The sequence below is a fragment of the Benincasa hispida genome, chromosome 4 (assembly GCF_027475165.1).
Source record: "Benincasa hispida cultivar pf3 chromosome 4, pf3_genome.v1.1, whole genome shotgun sequence".
Lineage (NCBI taxonomy): Eukaryota > Viridiplantae > Streptophyta > Magnoliopsida > Cucurbitales > Cucurbitaceae > Benincasa > Benincasa hispida.
Genome location: NC_143481.1, coordinates 22,082,303 through 22,100,746, shown reverse-complemented (window position 1 = coordinate 22,100,746; position 18,444 = coordinate 22,082,303). Strand labels below are relative to the sequence as shown.

The following is an 18,444-nucleotide window of genomic DNA, read 5'->3' as shown; positions in this document are numbered from 1 at the left end:
GATGACGATGCGAGTAGGCACCGAGCACGTCGTCTCAGCTGTGGCAGTGGGAGGACTCCAGTTAGCTTTACAGAATAGGTTTCTAATTTTAAATGATGTATATTTTGTTCCTGAACTAAAAAGAAACCTTATTTCTGTAAAGTGTTTATTGCAATGTAAATACACTGTTTCTTTTAATTTGAATAAAGCGTTTATTCATAAAGATGATGTTTTTATTTGTACAGCAAATCTGGAATCAAATTTATATGTGCTAAAGTCGTTAGCCATTAATTCCCTCCATTTTCAGCTCCAAAATCTTCTGAATCCTTGTGTAGACCACCACAAGATCTTCCCTACTATCCTCTTGGTGCTCTAGATTGAGTTGTGGGACTCAAAATAAGTTGGAATCAAAGGGAATATAGAGAAAACTCACTAAACAGAACCCATTGAAGAACACCTTCTTCATCCGATTTTTTCAGCAAAAATTCAGTCAGTTCTCATGCCTTTCTTCACTCCAATCTCTTCAATATATTACAAACTATCATGCAAAGAGATGTGTTGCATGAGATGCAGCTCATGCTTGGAGTAAAGCAAAGGAGAAGTGGTGGGTTCTTTGTAAGCTACTTGAAGATGACTTGAAAAAACCCATTTCTTCAAGTTTGTGTGATTTTTCAATTTCCAAAAATCTAGTTTTGATTTTAAAATCATATTTTATTTCTAAAATCAAAATTTATTAATTTCAAAAATTAATTTCTAATAAAATTATTAAATAATTATTTAAACAATTTAAATGGTTCTAATTAATTTAATATTTAATATTAAATTAATTTTAACACAAATTCTTCTTCATATATTTAAATCATATTTAAATATATTTTCTCCAATTCCTTTTGATTCTAATTTGAACGTTTCAAATTAACTTATTACACTACTCTAGAGCTAATCCATTTCCAAGCTAGTAGGGGGACCTCATGGACCTACAGATCATGGGCTCCAACGATCCGAGATTAATCGGCTAAACTCATTAAACCGATCTAACCCCCATTCGTTAATTAATGGATCACTCCACTAAAGCCCATAGTTGAACTCCCCTCACTGTAGATATATTATGTCCACTCGATATAACCATGATTAGTAAGTTGACTCTTCATAGGTTGTTCGTAATAACGGTTGGGTCAAATCTCTATTTTACCTCCAAAATTACCTCTTGTTCCTTAAGTCCCCACTGATCCCCTAATGAACAATTGTTTTATGATCCAATCATAAAACTGAATCCCTCTCATGCCAAATGAGAGGGCGGGATCCCTTGTTCAAGCCCCAGAATCAACACTTAAGGGAACAACCTCTCTACTATCCCTAAAGCGGGTAGGAGTGAATTCCCTCTTGCACCCTATGTCCCCAGCTATATATCCAATCTTACCCTTGAAATGGCAGTCATATTTGACCGACGCTGTTGAGTCAACCCTCACCTATGCAAATCTAAGGGTAATCTCGAATAAACAGGAGTTCATAGTTAGCTCAGGATTAAGGTCAAGTTACCTAGGTCATCACTTTGAAATAACCAGTCTTAAACAGTAAACAGCATTATAAAGTAAGAGTGACTCATTCTGTAGTCCGATCTTGTACAGACTCTTTTGCACAAGAACATCCCCACTCCTCATGTCCAACATGAACGAATTAGGATCACTTCAATTGTAGTACTTAGTGTGACCAGAGTAAGGTACCCACATGTACTATAGATCATTTTGACTATTTACTCGAATCTGATCCACCTTTATGTCTCCACATAAAGTTCAAGTACTCATCCAATATTCAAGAAAATTTTATGTTTATTGGATTTCTATTCAAGTAATAGATCTATTCAATAACACCTTTATTGAATTTTCAAATTAAGCTTCATTGTTTACATATCACGAGTTTTAGGACATAAAACTCAACAATATAAAGACTATTTGCATTCTGTATTAAGTCTCGAGGTACATATTTCCTGAGACAGTTCGAGATCTATTTGTATTTGCATTTTGTATTAAATCTCGAGGTACATGTTGCCCGAGATCTAGTGAGATCTAAAGACTAATGAAAACAATCATACAAATAAAGGGAAAGTCAAATTCAAGATACTTCATATGAAAAAAATGAGTATACAACATAGACTAAATATATAATGGTTAAGTTTAAAAAAGACAAAAATAAATAAATACGAGGATTAAGAAAAAAAAAATATCCATCTAAATGTTCTCTAAAGGGTTGGTTGACATGTCTTCCTATTATGCCCAACCTTGCGACAATGAATAACCTGTGAATCTATTTATGGATTTCACCATTTGGTGGGATTCGCACAGTTGGACAACAAGCCTCGAAGGTAAGACTAATCTATCCTTAAACCCGGGTGATGTCTTCCACTCTGATGAATGACATATAGGGAATATAGGCTCCATAACTAACCAACCAAGACATAACTGTGTACGCACTAGAGCATAGACTATATGGATCAATATTTCTAACCCGAAAAGTGGCGAGAGCATGTGAGCAAGGGATCTCATAGTGATCAAATTCGCCACACATGCAAATCTTCTCATTCAAATTAATACGAGGGTTGAGATGACCGTCTACAATCTCAAGCTCGTGGTGATAGATCGATCACACAATGTATGTCTTGGAACTGATATCTGCATGTTTCATAAGTTCTTCACCATGGTCTAACAAAAACGTTTCTCGCTTTGATGCTAATGTCCGATGCTCAGAAAACCATTCTTGGTGAAGACCTCTGATATGATCCAATAGTGCAATGATCGAAAGGGATTGAGCATCTTTCAATACTACTTTGATGCACTCAGCAATAATAGTTGTTAGCTGACCGTATCTTATCCTCCTTGGTATACCTAGCCCACCTTGACAACCCGACATTGATAAGATATTCACGGACACCTTACAGGGAGCCAACTTGTTCAAATAGTATCGGAAGACAAACTCCTGACATGTCTAGGCTGCTAACATGAAGTTTGCACACACATTATCATTATTGAACTTCGTTGTTAGGTTCATACTCAAATGATGGATACAAAGGGCATGTAATGCGTCAGGAAAAACCGTAACGATGGACATTGCAATACTTTTATGTCGATTGGGTATAAACACTAGCCCATTAACCACACCAACGGTTGATTACAACCTTCTCATAAACCACGTCCATGAATCATCATTTTCCTATCACCCAATTTGAAAGCAAGCAGATATATGTGCTTATTAGCATCAATGGACACTGCTACGAGCATAATACCCTTATACTTCCTTTTCATGTGGGCAACATCAACCACAATGACTAGCCTGATGTAGTTCAAAAAACCTCTTATCGCAGCCCTAAGTACCATATTGTTGGATTTGGTATCCTAAATCTTATGTATCTTGTAGTTTGTAAATACAAATAATATATTTAATAAAATAAAAGGTATTTTATTAACATTTAGACTGCATTAATTCAATATAATAAAATAAGATCCAAGGTTATTTCATGCAACTTAAAACATGTATGTGGTTCACATACATGTGGATCATATTTAAGTAATAACCTAAGTGGTCTGTAGTAGATAGATAAGGTTGGGTACTTTATCCTAGTGACACTACAAATACGACTCGCTTTGTAGTTCTTACAATTGTTGTAAAGTGCTATAAATTATTTGATCCTGATTGTTCATGTGGAGACATGTAAGTGGGAGTATTCTATACAAAGAGTTTGTATAAGACCAGACCACATAATGAATAGTCTCTCTATATAACACCATTACTAGAAGAGACTTACATTTCATTAGGATAACCTTAATCCTGAATTGTGAACTTCGGTTTATAAGGGCAATCCTTTGATCTATGTGAGTGAGAGTGATTATGTTAGTTGACTCAACAAGTCTACTATTTTGAGAATTTCCCAACCTCAAGAAAAGTAGATAAATTACTCCCTTAATAGTATCCATGGACACAAAAGTATATCTGCCATGTGAAAAGTGCAACTATCGATCTTTAATAGAGTGATCGATAGTTAATGAATATTTATTAATTTAATTAAAAATTTTAATTAATTAATCTCATATCATTGGAGCTTGTAGGTCCATAAGGTCCCCTTATTATGTCGTTAAAGAATAGTAATAAGGAATGATTTGAATTGTTCAAATCAATTGAGGGAATTTTATATTAATAAGATTAATATATAATAATTAATTATAGATGTAATCTATAATGTAAATTATGTAAGTGAGAAATATTTGAATGAGATTCAAACATTAAATTCGAGTGAATTAGATTCATGAAGAATTAATTAATTATAATGTTGGAGAGGTAGATACATATAAATATGTGATGTTTATATGTTAATTAACTAACTATATATTAAACAGGATTTAATATATAACCTATCTAATTAGAATGCCAATTAATTAAGTATTGGTTATTTAATTAATTAGCATTAAATGTATAAAAGGAAATACTTGGAGATGTGTTTAACCATTCTCCATATAAATATATCCTTCATTTAGGGCAAAGATTTGATTTGTGCAAAAATATCTAGCTTTCACACTAAAATCCTCTCTATTCTATCTATTTTCTCTATAACTCTTCCTCTTCCAAGAGGCTACTATATGCATACATAGGCTTGATAATAAATTTTTTGAAGGAAAGAGGAAAAATAATTAAACAAAAGAATAAAAAAAATTATTTCATTAAGTAAAGCTCAAATAATAAAATCCTGAAAAATCCATTCAGATCTTACTCTAATTTAAAAATAAATTGAGTAAATAAATAAATTAACAAATGAACATATAAAATGACCAAGAGTTCTAACATGCTAGATGCCTAAACCAAATCCTATCAAATAAAGAAATATAAGTGCAGAAGCGATAACATATCACAATGACCGAGTCACGGATCCCTCTTGGTTTATCTTTACCTTTACCTAAAAAAAGTGAAGAGAAAATGATGAGTATATAAATATACCTAGTAAGCGACCCACTACTGGGTCCAATAGGTGAACTGTTGACCTTCCTATCGAGACTCAGGTGCACCAAAACACATCGTAGGCATAAGCATGGGTATAAGCTTAAGGGGCGAATCCGGAGGAACACTTTCAGGTACATGGTCATAAACAAAAGTGGTGATCCTAAGAGAGCATCGTACATAGGCATAAGGTGTGAACCCGAAAGTTCACATCATGTAATGTGAATAGCCCAGTAAGGTTAGAATGTTAACCACCACTATCAATCTAACATCGGCATAAGCATATTGTCATAGTCATAAATCATAGAGATTTCAAAATAGTGTTTAAATCCTTCCATCAATCAAACATGCATCAATACATAATATCAAGATTTTCGTGGCATAAACATAAGCTTCCACAATTCCAACTGACCAACAAGCATCTCATAATATTCCACACTAACATAGGGACCAATACTTAATACATACTTGGGTTTGAGGATGAACCGGTCGTAATACCTGAATTTAGGCCTACACGCGAATGTTGAAGCAAACCAATCCGCCTAATTTCATATATTTGGAATTGAATCCTAAAGCACAAACCACAAATACATTTTAACACCTAACTCAAAATTCTAATTCAAAAAATAAAATTAAATAAAATTAAAAAAAATTACCCGTTTGTTCCAAACCCACACCAACACTTCAATCAAACAACCCAACCTGAACATACACATAAACAAAGATTTAGTACCAAATTATAACAACTTAACCAAATTCATGAACGCATTGAAACCTTACCAACTTACCCAAAAGTATCCTGAAACTGCCAATAATTGACCCTTAATGTTGCTGGACAGCGGCTCTAAAGGCTCCAAAGTACCGACGCAAAACAATAAACTATCGAGCGGCGGCGATTTGCACCTACTTCCGTGAAGATGGGTCGGAGACGAAACCAACCAGCGCGCGTGACCTAATTGTCAGTGACTGACACGACGGTCGGAACGGAGAGACGCTACTGGTCGACGCGAATAGGCGTGACTGGGACCGCGAGCAACGAGCGGAGAGAAAGCGACATGGATGGCCGGCTGGGACGCGCGAACGGCTGGACTGAGGCTTGGATGGCGCGGGTGGCCGGTTGGGATGGGCGGACGTTTGGGCTGAGGCGTGGCGTGAACGATTAGGCGAGGCTGGCAGCGTCATTCCTGGCGGTCGCTACGTCAGTTGCGACTGAGATGGAAAAAAACAAGGAAAGAGGGGGAAAGCGGCGCGGTCATGTAAGAGAAGAGGAGATTTTTTTTTTTCTCCTTGGACACTTAATGAGGTAGCTCTAATAAATAAATATATACATATATTATTTCCTTAAACACTAACTCTCCATAAATATATATTATATTTTAATTTTCTTTTCCAAAAAAGAAAAAGAAAAAGAAATTTCCCTAAATCTCTCGACCAACCGAACTTCAATTTAAATTCAAATCTCCAAACCACTCATCACATATTTCTAAACCCAAAGTAAAATTCAAACTTTTTTTCAATGACAAAATCTTCAATTGACCCAAGATAAAACAAATTGATTTTACCTTAAAAATTTTGGGACGTCACATTCTTCCCTCCTTAAGAAACTTTCGTCCTTGAAAGTTCTAATCTTGGAAGAGCTCTGGGTACTGTGTTCTGATCTCATCCTCTCGCTCCCAAGTTGCTTCCTCAAACTGATGATTTTGCTATGAAACTCTTACTAGTGTTACCTCACAATTTTGAAAAATATTCACTTTTCGAGCTAGAATTTGGATAGGTTTCTCCTCATAACTTAAGTTTTCATTCAACTGCAAAGACTCGAAGTTTACCACGCGGGATGGATCTGTCATATACTTCTTCAGCATGGAGACATAAAAAACAGTATGGACCACGGAGAGAGACGGTGGCAAGGCCAACCGATAAGCCACCGAGCCAATTCACTCCAAGACCTCGAATGGTCCAAGGAAATGCAGACTTAGCTTTCCCTTCCTCCCAAACCTCACGACACCTTTCATAGGTGCTACTTTCAGAAACACTTTATCACCTACCTCGAATTCAAGATCTTTATGCCTGACATCGGCATAACATTTTTGTCTACACTCCGTCTGTAGCATTCGAGCCCTAATTTTCTGCATGGCTTCATTTGTCAACTCCACTAGCTCAGTTCCCACCAACTTTCTTTCACCAACCTCACCCCAGCAAATAGGAAGCCTACAACCCTTACCGTATAGAGCTTCAAATGACAACATGTCAATGGTGGCCTGATAACTGTTATTATACTTAACACTACCAAATGCAAGTGAGAGTCCCAACTTCTTGAAAACTCCAACGCACAAGCAAGCAACATGTCCTCCAATGTCTGATTCAAGCACTTCGTTTACCTATCTGTCTGGGGGTGGAAGGTTGTACTGAAGTTCAAACAAGTCCTCAATGCTGCCTGAAGGCTCTTCTAAAAACTTGAGGTAAAACGAAGGCCTCTGACGGATACAATTGACACAAGCACCCCATGCAATCTTACTACCTTTTTCATGTATAGTTAAGCCCACTTATTCATTGAATGCATGGGCTTCCCTACAATGAAATGCGACACCTTAGTGAACTTGTCCACTATAACCCATGTCATTGGAAAACCTTTCGTTATCCTAGGCAAATTCATAATGAAATCCATGGACACACTCTCCCACTTCCATTCTGGTACATTCAATGGTCATAACAAACCCTCTAGCTTCTACCTTGGGGCATTCACCTGCTGACAGACCAAACATCTACTGACATACTCGACTATCTCCCTTTTCATATCGAATCACCAATAAATCTTGATACATCTCGGTACTGTCAGAATGTATCGAGAAAGGGAAGCTATAAACTTCTGCCAACAACTCACTCTTAAGACCATTATCCACAAGTACGCATAACCGTCCATAATAAAGAAGACCATGATCCAAGGACAATGAAAATTCACTATTTCAACCTAGCTCACCTGACAAAATTTTCGAATAAGGTTCGAATCTCCTGCTGCGCCTTAATGATTCTCTGCCTTAAAGTCAATCGTACTGTCAACTGTGCTAGTTGCGAGGTGACTTCCCCTACTGCTAATACACTTTCCGCTCGTTCCAACTCATTACATAGCTAGACCTATTTAATGATCAAGGCAATCGAATGAGTTGTCTTCCTACTTAGAGCATCGATCACCACATTCGCCTTTCCTGTGTGGTATAAAATCTCACAATCGTAATCCTTCACTAACACAAGTCACATGCGTTGTCTCATGTTTAACTTCTTATGGGTGAAAAAGTATTTCAAACTCTTATAATCGGTGAAGATCTGTATCTTTTTCCCGTACAAAGAGTGTTTCCAAATTTTCAAGGCAAAGACCATTGTTGATAGCTCTAAGTCATGAGTAGGATAGTTTCGCTCATGGTCCTTCAATTAACGGGAGGTGTAGGTAACGACTTTACCGTGTTGCATAAGCACACAACCTAGCCCTTTCTTAGAAGCATCGGTGTAAATCACAAAAACTTTCGGATACTCCTTCACCACTGGCTCGGACGATAAAGTGACCTCAGGATCTCTAACATCAACCACACTAGCTAAAAGGCCCCAAGTTGTTGGGGCTTGTGCCCTAAAGTCTCGTGTCCAATAGTTTGGAAACAACTTTGTATGAACACTTGTAATGTATAATATAAATGATATTTACTTCACTACTTGACTTTGCACATTTAGATTTTACCACAAACCAATAAACATAAAATCTTTGGTTATCTGTATATGACTTAAGCATGTATATGGTGACATACAAGTGGATCATGTCTTGAGTGATAACCAAAATGGTCTATAGTATATTGATATAAGAGGGAAACCTTATCCTGGTAATGCTATGGATGCGGCTCACTTTATAGAATAGTCATAGTTGTTGTGACTTATCACAGATAATCTGATCCTGATCATTCGTGTAGGGGACATACGAGCGAGGCATCCTATACAAAGAGTTTATATAAGACCTGACCACGAAGTGTTAACGTCTCATTATATAACACCGTTCATAACTGAGACTTCACTTCACTAGAATGACCATAGGTAACATGATCTCAATCCTGAGTGAGTTGGGAACTTCTGCCATTGAGGGCGGTCCTTTGATTTGTATCGGTGCGAGTGGCCAGAACGCCAACTTAAATCTACCATTTTAGGGATTCGTCTGATTTGGGAGCTGGGAACTCAGCTACACAAGATGGAATTCACTCTTTCCCCGAGGCAGAAACAAGTAGATAGATAGCTCCCTTAAGGGCTGATTCCAGGGCTTGAACGATGTGGCGCCACGCACCTTCTCATGGCCCGAGAGGTGTTCACACATAATAGGACTATGTTGTATTATTCATTAGAGGGATCAGTGGTACTTAAGAAGGAAGAGATAATTATAGGGGCAAAACGGTAAATTGGCCTACTGTAATTACGAGCATCTGTGAAGGGTCGTCGTACTAATGATTGGTTATATCCAATGGACATAGAAATATATCTATGGCAAGAAGAGTTCAACTGTCGGTCTTTAGTGGAATATCTGGCAGCTAATGGATGGTGGATATCGTGACTAAAGAGTTTAGTCAGCTATTCACGTACTGTTGGAGCTTCAAGCCATAGGTCCATAAGGTCCCCTTGGTAGCTTGGATACAAGTTGAGAGTCATTTTTTGGGTCAATTTGAAATTTTTAAATTGACAAGAGGGAGTTCGATTATATATGATATAATTGAATGAGTTAATTAAATATGATATAATTAACTTTATGTATGAGATGCATTAATTTGGTTGAAATTGGATATAAATATGATTTATATCTAGTAGAGGAAAAAATATTATAATTAATATTTGATATTAATTTATAAGTTATGAATGTGATAAGATCACATTAATTGGACAGTTTTAAAGGAAATGGGAAGGCGCCTCTTCGTTTAAAATAACGGATGAGTGCATTATAAATAGCAGACGGTATGTTGATCTCGGTGTGCGCGAGTATTATGAAAAAGATAGAGTCATCGTTTAAAAAATCAATGCCTATACGATAGAACTGCATAATCGCTTACATATACGATATTGCTAAGCAATTGCATACCAATTACACTGTCACGCGCTATTATCTAAACAATCGTTTACCTTTTTACTAAGCAATCATTTAACTCCTGGTATTTACTAAACGATCGTATAGACGATCTCATAGTCTTTCCTACGTAATCGTTTTGGACGATCACTCAGCCTTTTCCTACACGATTGTATAGACGATCATTTACCTTTTCCTACACGATCATTTAGACGATCGCTTACTTTTACTACACAATCGTACACTTTACCTAAACGATCAAGCATATTGTCTATGCGGTAGACGATCGCATCTCCTACTTGCTTGATCGTTGTGTACGGTCGCTCTTCCTCTTTCCCTCTACCAAATCCGAACAAAGCTCACACTTTGGATTCTCACTTCAAGAATACTAAGGGCTCTAAGTGGTGTTGTCTTCTTCGATTCCTTCTGTTCGAGTGGTGACTATTCGAGGTAGACGACTGGGCTTCAGACTCGAGAAATCTTCATCTAGTATGATTTCTTGATCCCTTTAGCATTATGAAAGTATGTTTGAATGTATATGCGGTAATTCTATCACAATGAATTGAAAAGATCCGCTTCCGCTCGTAGGTACTCTTAAATAAGAGTTCTTCACAAGCACCATGACTAATCATCTTCCCACCTTTTAAAGTTGAGACTACCCTAGACGAAGCCTCAGTCTCAGCTCCTCTGGACTTAAAGCTAGCTTCTATGGGCGGACTAAACACCACTTCTTTATGAAAATAATCTATGATGGCGTGGTTGGTAGCCAGCCAATCCATGCCTAAAATAATATTGAAATCTGTCATACCCGGGACTAGCAAAGTCACATCTAACGTATGCTCTGCTATTACAAGCTGACATGCTTTTACTCTCTGTGTCACGTGAATAACATCTCCAAACAGAGTAAAAAGTGATAATACATAATGCAGCGGCTCTAATTCTATACTAGCATGTTTCACCAACATAAACAATATGAACGAATGCGTCGAACCAAAGTCAAACAATACATAAGCATAATGTCCCAAAATGGGAAGTGTACTTGTCACCACTGAGTCTGACTTATCTACCTCATGCGAGTCATAGGATAAACTCAGCCCTGCAATTACAGTCGACCTGAACCCTCATGTTGTGATTTTGGGGATTGGCCTCTACCATCACCAAAACTACCACTAGGGCATTATTCGATCATATGTTCTACTTATTTACATTTGAAGCAAGTCCCTATACCAATTAGACAACGTCCCCAATGATGCTTCCCACACGACTTACAAACGAGCCTGTCCCTCTAAACTTCTCTTGAATTAGCAGCTTGTTACTCGATGTGTCCTAGCAGTCTATCTATGTTCAGAACCTTCTGCAAAGGCTTTAGTGCTCTCTGATCAGCTTTCCTCTTATGCCCTGAGGTGGGTTCTATGACCAAGGACTTCAGAAACTCTAGCCCCATTGGATAACAAACTTATGCTTCTACATGGAATGTTGCTGCATAGGTGGTAAGCTCAAATGCTTGCACAATGCCTCACACCCCATCTTGAAGCCACTAAACAAATCTTTCAGCTTTCTTTGCTTCAGTGAACACCAAGTCGAGGGAGAAGCAAGACAACCTGTCAAACTCCTCATTGTACTCTTCCGCTGTCATGGTCCCCTGCTTCAGGTTCATAAACTCAACATGTTTGTTGTACCTCACGTGGGCAGAAAAGTACTTGTTTGCTTTGTGATTTGTATTTAAAAGTGCATGTAAATAAGGGTGAAAAGTGAGGTTGGGATAGATGAAAGTGAATGGTGAATCGCTTCTCTAGGTGAGAAGATTAGATGATGTGTTATACTTTACATAATGCGTACAAGTTTTCCTTAAATCAGATCGAAGTATAAACCTAACTCAGAATTCTGGTAAGTCCAGGATCGAACACAGGGATTTTATAACAAACTAATGCAGGCTTTGTTTTGCTTCAGTTACAGAAAGATCCTAGATAAATGCATGAGAGGTTTGTTTACACTATTCTCAATGCACGCATACAAGAGGACATAGGAGTTCAAGTGAAATTGGGGGGGAGGGGGGATTTATGAATGAGTGGTACTAGATGCTTGGGATATGTGTTGATTCCAAGTAAGATGAACACGTGTGTAAAAGTGTAAGGGTGAAGTGAAAATGATAGGATTGCTTGTTTACAAACCAAGTGTATGTGGATGCATTAGGTCTCTGTTCCTCATATCATATTATTCAACATTTCTCAATGCGAATGTCACATATATTCTTATCTCTGGGTTGCATGCGCTGGTCACAGAAAGTAGTAAAATACAAGTATTTATATCTCTAAATATACTGTGCGTTTTGAATAAATGCATTCTCTAGTTATCCTATTCTCTTGAATAGTTTAACTAATTTATAATTTCAACCAAGTGATCAAGATGAATAAAGCTTGAAATTTAAGTATGCAACAGGTCAGGAATGCACGATCATCCATTAAACTCTTTAACGAAGTCTTTGACCAATCGTCACATGCTTGTAGAAAATCTATCTAATTTACCTTTCCAGGTAAGTTACTAGGTAGGGGTGTTCCGTTTCTGCTTAAGAACCCCAACCTAGACAGAACCCGCCTTAGACAAAAGGTCCCTTATAGATATTTAAGATAAATTTAATCTTTTATGCCAATCAATTTAATCCTATTAAACCGATTTTAAAAGATTAATCTAGGTTATTAATCTCATTAGAACCATTGAACTTAGGTCTATCTCAATCCAATTTTAAAACTCTTTTAAAACAATGAGTTCACCCTAAGTCCGCATGCAACTCTTTTTTATTGATTTTAGGTCTAATTTCCTTTATAACACTTATAAATGGAAACAACCAAAACCACAATGCAAAGCTAACACATGCAAGGCATTCATAACGATTATAAACAGCCTAAGTGTCATGCTCAATGCATTGTTCATCCATTGCTACTTCTTTTATATAAAGCTTATACAAAAACAGCAATGAAACAAGCATAACATGCATCAAACACCCTTAGACTATAACAATTATAATAAACGGATTATCCGAGGCAAGTGTTCGGATGAATTGATCATCAGAAGAAGAATTAGGCCAAAAATTAGGATACTTCTCATTCGATCACGGTGGGGGAGCAAGTAAAAAAAGAGCCAAAAGATTCTTCCAATGTATCATTTATGGGTCCAATGCTTACTACATGCAAAATATAACTCTTATATTTTATGATGCATGTGCATACTTTCATGTAATTTCTTCATAATAGATTATAACGTTTATAATACATGATGCATGAATAATCACACAACCTAAGGTGGATTTTTAAACTATATGTCAAACATTTTGCCATATAAACACCATACGTCACACATATAATAAATAAATGTTGATGAACCGGGTAAAATTGCCTCAAATCCAAAAAAATAAAGCTAACTATTATAAAACAAGGAGTCTCCAGTTCAAACAGGCGAATCAATCTTGAACCGTCTGGGCGAAGCAAGGCATCTCCAACCATTGTGCACCAAACTCCTCGTGATCGTCTACACGAAAGAACAAACACTTCACTCTATCATTTACCAACGCTTCAAAAGCTAAACGATCGTTTAGCAATAATAGTGTACCTTTTACTAAGCAAAGAAGCCTGAGGTACGTGATCGTCTAGCGTGCTCTGCACAATGTAAGCCTTATACGATCGTTTAAATGACTACGATGCAGCAAAGCACATTCGCCTAAACGATCACTTAACGAGCGCCTTTGTATCGTACACCGCGTGATCGTATAGATAGTAACTATGCGATGAGGCATGCTGACTACACGATCGACTAGCGTGCACATTCTTCTAAACAATGAGTATCAAATGCTCCCATTACGATCGTTTACCTCAAGCATCTACGCAACCGGGCAACCAATGCTATGCGATAGAGTAAATGATTTACCCCATTGTTTAGCATTAGCTAAACGGTCATTTAGTAAATACTACACGATCGTACAAGAAAATCTACATGATCGTTTAGATAAATCCCAACGATCATTTACCTTAGGCTACACGATACGACCAACTTTTAGTCTTCTTCCTCGTTGAGAATCGCATCACCATGCTTCGAAAATTCATCACGAATGACTCGACTAACTCAAACTCTTTGAATTACAAACTCGATAACATGTTAATTACGCCCAAAAACACAGGGGCCCTTACAAATTAACACTTTGTAATTGAAGAAAGCTTTAAAAAAGGAAACTAAACCTAAAAACATCCATCAACGCCATCCATAAATGCACTTAATAATTAAACACAAATGTAGAAGACCCACCAAGACTGTAAAAGAAGTTCAAAACAAAATTGAAATTTGGAATATCAGAAGAATTTGACTCTGATACCAATTAAAGGAAATCGAACACGAGGATTTCCATGAGTAGCGGAAGGAACTTTCCAAATTTCAATCGTATATGAACATTACAATTACAATCACAAAATGGAAAAAAAAACGGTTATGCATAAAATAGAGATTACAACATGCTTTACTATAGATCAATGGAAGAATCAACAAACCTTTGTAGACACATCTTCAAGTTCCTCGATCATGAACACTCGATCACAGCAACGCAGCAACATAGCAACATATGAACGTTCGCCCAACACGACAATACACTGCACGATCACCGCGTACTTGAATTAAGTGATCGCCAAGGTCACGAACGCCTCAAACATCGCGAATAGCCTCCACTGAATCTCGACATTGTCGACTTGAGTATGACACCACCAAGAAGGTTACCTTGGTATTCTCGGTGTGAGAATCCAGAGGGTGGACTCTATGTGGACTTGGTTTGAGGCAGAAAATGGGAGGAGGAACAATCGTGTAAACGACTGAGCAAGTGGGAGATGGAACAACCTATCATATAGGTCGATGCACAATCGTTTAGTAAAAGCTATCCGATCGTCTAGCAAAAGCTATGCAATCGTCTAACTCATCGTTTAGCTGAGTGTTTATCATGTAAGAACACTCCACGATCGTTTAGCTAACTCCAAGATGTCGCTTAGTAAATCTGATTCACTTGACAACTATCCGTGAGAACTTTTCCGAGATTAGAAATCTCAAATCAACAATTTTGCAAATCTTTTTTTTTTTTTTTACTAAAATTAGGAAAATATTTTTTCTTTTATCTCAAAGTTACCATGAAACCACCAATAACCTCCCACTCAATTGGTTATTAGAGAAAAAGAGATAATTATCCAATAATTAATATTATTATAAATATAAATGATAACTAACTTACCATAATATATTTATAACCTATAGTTTTAATATTTCATCTCATGAAACATACAAACCATAGCTCTTTTTCTATTCCATGTCACTTAATGTAAATTTCATTTACATTAACCTTCCATTAGATGTATCTCATACATCATACCGATCATATCATAGATAATCGAATTACCTTTTGTCTATTTGAACATTTCAAATCAACACTAAGAACTGATCCTCAACTTGAATCCATTGAGCTACCAAGGGGACCTTATGGACCTGTAGCTTGAAGCTCTAATGGTACATGAATAACTGACTAAACTTTTTAGTCACGGGATCCACCATCTGTTAACTGTCAGGCACTCCACTAAAGTCCAACAGCTAAAATCTTCTTACTACAGATATATTATGTGTCCATCTTAACCGATCAACAGTGTGACAACTCTTCACAGATTGCTCGTAAGTATAGCTCAGCCAATAACCATTATGCCCCTGTAGTTACATCTAACTCTTTAAGTACCACTGATCCCTCTAATGAACATGAGTCATAGTCCTACTATGACTGAGTCCTCTCTTGCAAAGAGAAGTTGTAGCCACTGTATTCAAGCCCCAGAATCAGCCCTTAAGGAAACAATCTATCTACTTATCCCTGCTTTTGGGGTAGGAGTAAATTCCATCTTGTGTATTGAGTTCTCAGCTCCCAAATCAAACAAGTCCCCAAAAAGGTAGGCATGTTGAGTTGACAATCTTATCACTTTCACTCATACTAATCAAAGAACTGACCTCAAATGCAGGAGTTTCCAAAACACTCAGGATTGAGGTCGTGTCACCTATGGTCGTTTAGGTGAGATGTAAGTATCTAGTATCAACATCGTTATATACAGAGTCTAGTCATCTCGTGGTCCGGTCTTATACAAACTCTTTGTATAGGATAACCCCACTCGCATGTCTCCACATGAATGATCAGGATCTACTATCTGTAGTAGTTTACAACACTTGCAAACCTCTACAAAGGGGGTCGTATCCGTAGTGTCACAAGGATCAGGTATCCCACCTAATCCTTATACTATAAACCTATCTAGGTTATCACTTAAGGCATGATCCACTTGTATATCTCATATATGTGTTTAAGTTTACATAAGATGACCATGAAACTTTGTTGATTGAATATGAATAAATGCCAGAATGAAATAACAGTTATTTTATTCATAAAACAATGTGTATAATTATAAACAACGAGACTTCAGGAGAATTAGGATACCAATCCCAACATATCTCACCCGAGAGTTCAAACCCTAGGGTAAATTTCAGGGTAAAGATTATAAATCTCGGGCGGGATGATTGATTACCACTGAGATTACGTAAATGACTACTAAAACGATAATTATTGGACTTAACTACATGCAAATAACAATTCAGACACATTTATAAAAGACAATACAATATCGATAGGGAAATTTTCATAGATAGAAAAAATGTTAAACTATTTACATAAATAGCAAAAAAAAAAAAAAAAACTGATAGACACTGATAGACTTCTATTAACCTCTATCAAAGAAGATTAAATTTTGCTATCTTGTGTGAATAGTTTTCCTTATTTTTCTATATTTGAAAATCCCCATATCGATATATATATCTTATTTTTTACAAAGAGATAGGCTGTGAGTTTCAAGACTTCTAAACACTTGGAAATTTTTTTGAATTTTTTTTAGAACCAAACTTATAAAGTAAGCTAATTGTTGAATTTGTCAAATAACGATATTATAATAATATAATATTATTATTATAGAGGGCATATTTGTTAAATTACTTTTCGATTAATTATAACATAGATGCGGATGATTGTTTACTATCAAAATTCCAGTGCCATCCCAGGATCGATCTCGCTCGATAAGGCTCGAGATAAACTCTTTTAATGAATTTTCAAAAAGTAAATTATTTTTGTAATGTGAAAACTATAAAAGGCTATGTTGGACAATTTTCCAATAAAAGAAATCCATTGGTGTTTTTTACTTCCATAAGAAAATGTAATAAAAAGGGTAAATGATGAAAAGTTAGTAACAAATACGGTGTGAGTTCCACGTAATAATCAAGGTAATTGAATTGATGACTCTCTCCTCCACAAGATTATGTTTCCTCCACAACATGATTATGTTTGTTGATTATGGATTTTATAATGAGATCCACATCTCATTCCGTTACAAAACACTAGTAAACAACAACAAAATATAATCAAATGAGCCCACTTTTCAGATTATGCATTAAGTTTATAGGGAAGTAAATATGGCCTTAGTTTGTGTTCTCATTGTTTAATATATTAGTGTTATTCTTTGTAAGATATATCGTTGATATATTTGATATCAGGTGTCACTGAGATACCTTTTCATCGAGATATATATTATGAATTTTGTGTGTGTGTGTGTATTTGAGTCTAATTCGTTTGGTCAAAGTATTATATCATCGATGAAAACTTCAAATCTCTATCTTCAAGCTTCACATGCATGTTTTCTTTTAATTTGACAATAGATGCGTGGAAGAGTTATACATATAATCTTGAGATTAGTAGCACAAGAATGATATCATTTAAACTATGCTATTTTGGCAAAGATGCATGTTTTGTTGTGCAAATGTATTGAATTGCTATAAAGAGAAATGAACCTCATGACCTTAGGTTAAGACTGATTTAAAAGACAAACAAAGGAATTAAGAAAATAAGAATTACTAGAAAACCAACACAACATTAACAATTCGAGGAAAAAAAAAAGGCCTCAATGAGATGAGCCCTCCAGAGTCCCTCAACAGTAGTCCCAAGCCACTTAGAACAACAAAGAAACATCTCATATTGCACAACTCGACTGGATAGGATGTAGTTAGCCTCATGGACACAAAAATTACGCTCGCACCAAATATAATAATTAACAGTATACCAGACGGCTTTCTAAATCTTACACCTCAAGCTATTACTCGCACTAAAGTGATAAATCTAATCAAATTTTATATTTCAGTGAGAGATATTATAGAAACTTCCTCCCAGAGCATGTCCCCCATACTAAAAGGGGCGTCTCGTTAAACTAAAAATTATATGATTATTGAAAAATTATGTCTATTAACTAATTTCATTATTATACTTAAATTAAGCTACAAATAGACATCACTAAAAACGA

General features: G+C 36.3%; 1 long non-coding RNA gene across 1 annotated transcript; it reads right to left on the bottom strand.

Moving 5' to 3' along the window:
* Positions 1 to 4,658: 4,658 nt before the first annotated feature.
* LOC150036575 (uncharacterized) lies at positions 4,659 to 6,259 on the bottom strand. Its single transcript, XR_016529413.1, has 3 exons — positions 5,751 to 6,259; positions 5,619 to 5,664; positions 4,659 to 5,531 (listed from the first exon to the last, which is right to left on the bottom strand). It is a non-coding gene; the product is annotated as an uncharacterized LOC150036575 (long non-coding RNA).
* Between the last annotated feature and the right edge of the window lie 12,185 nt (positions 6,260 to 18,444).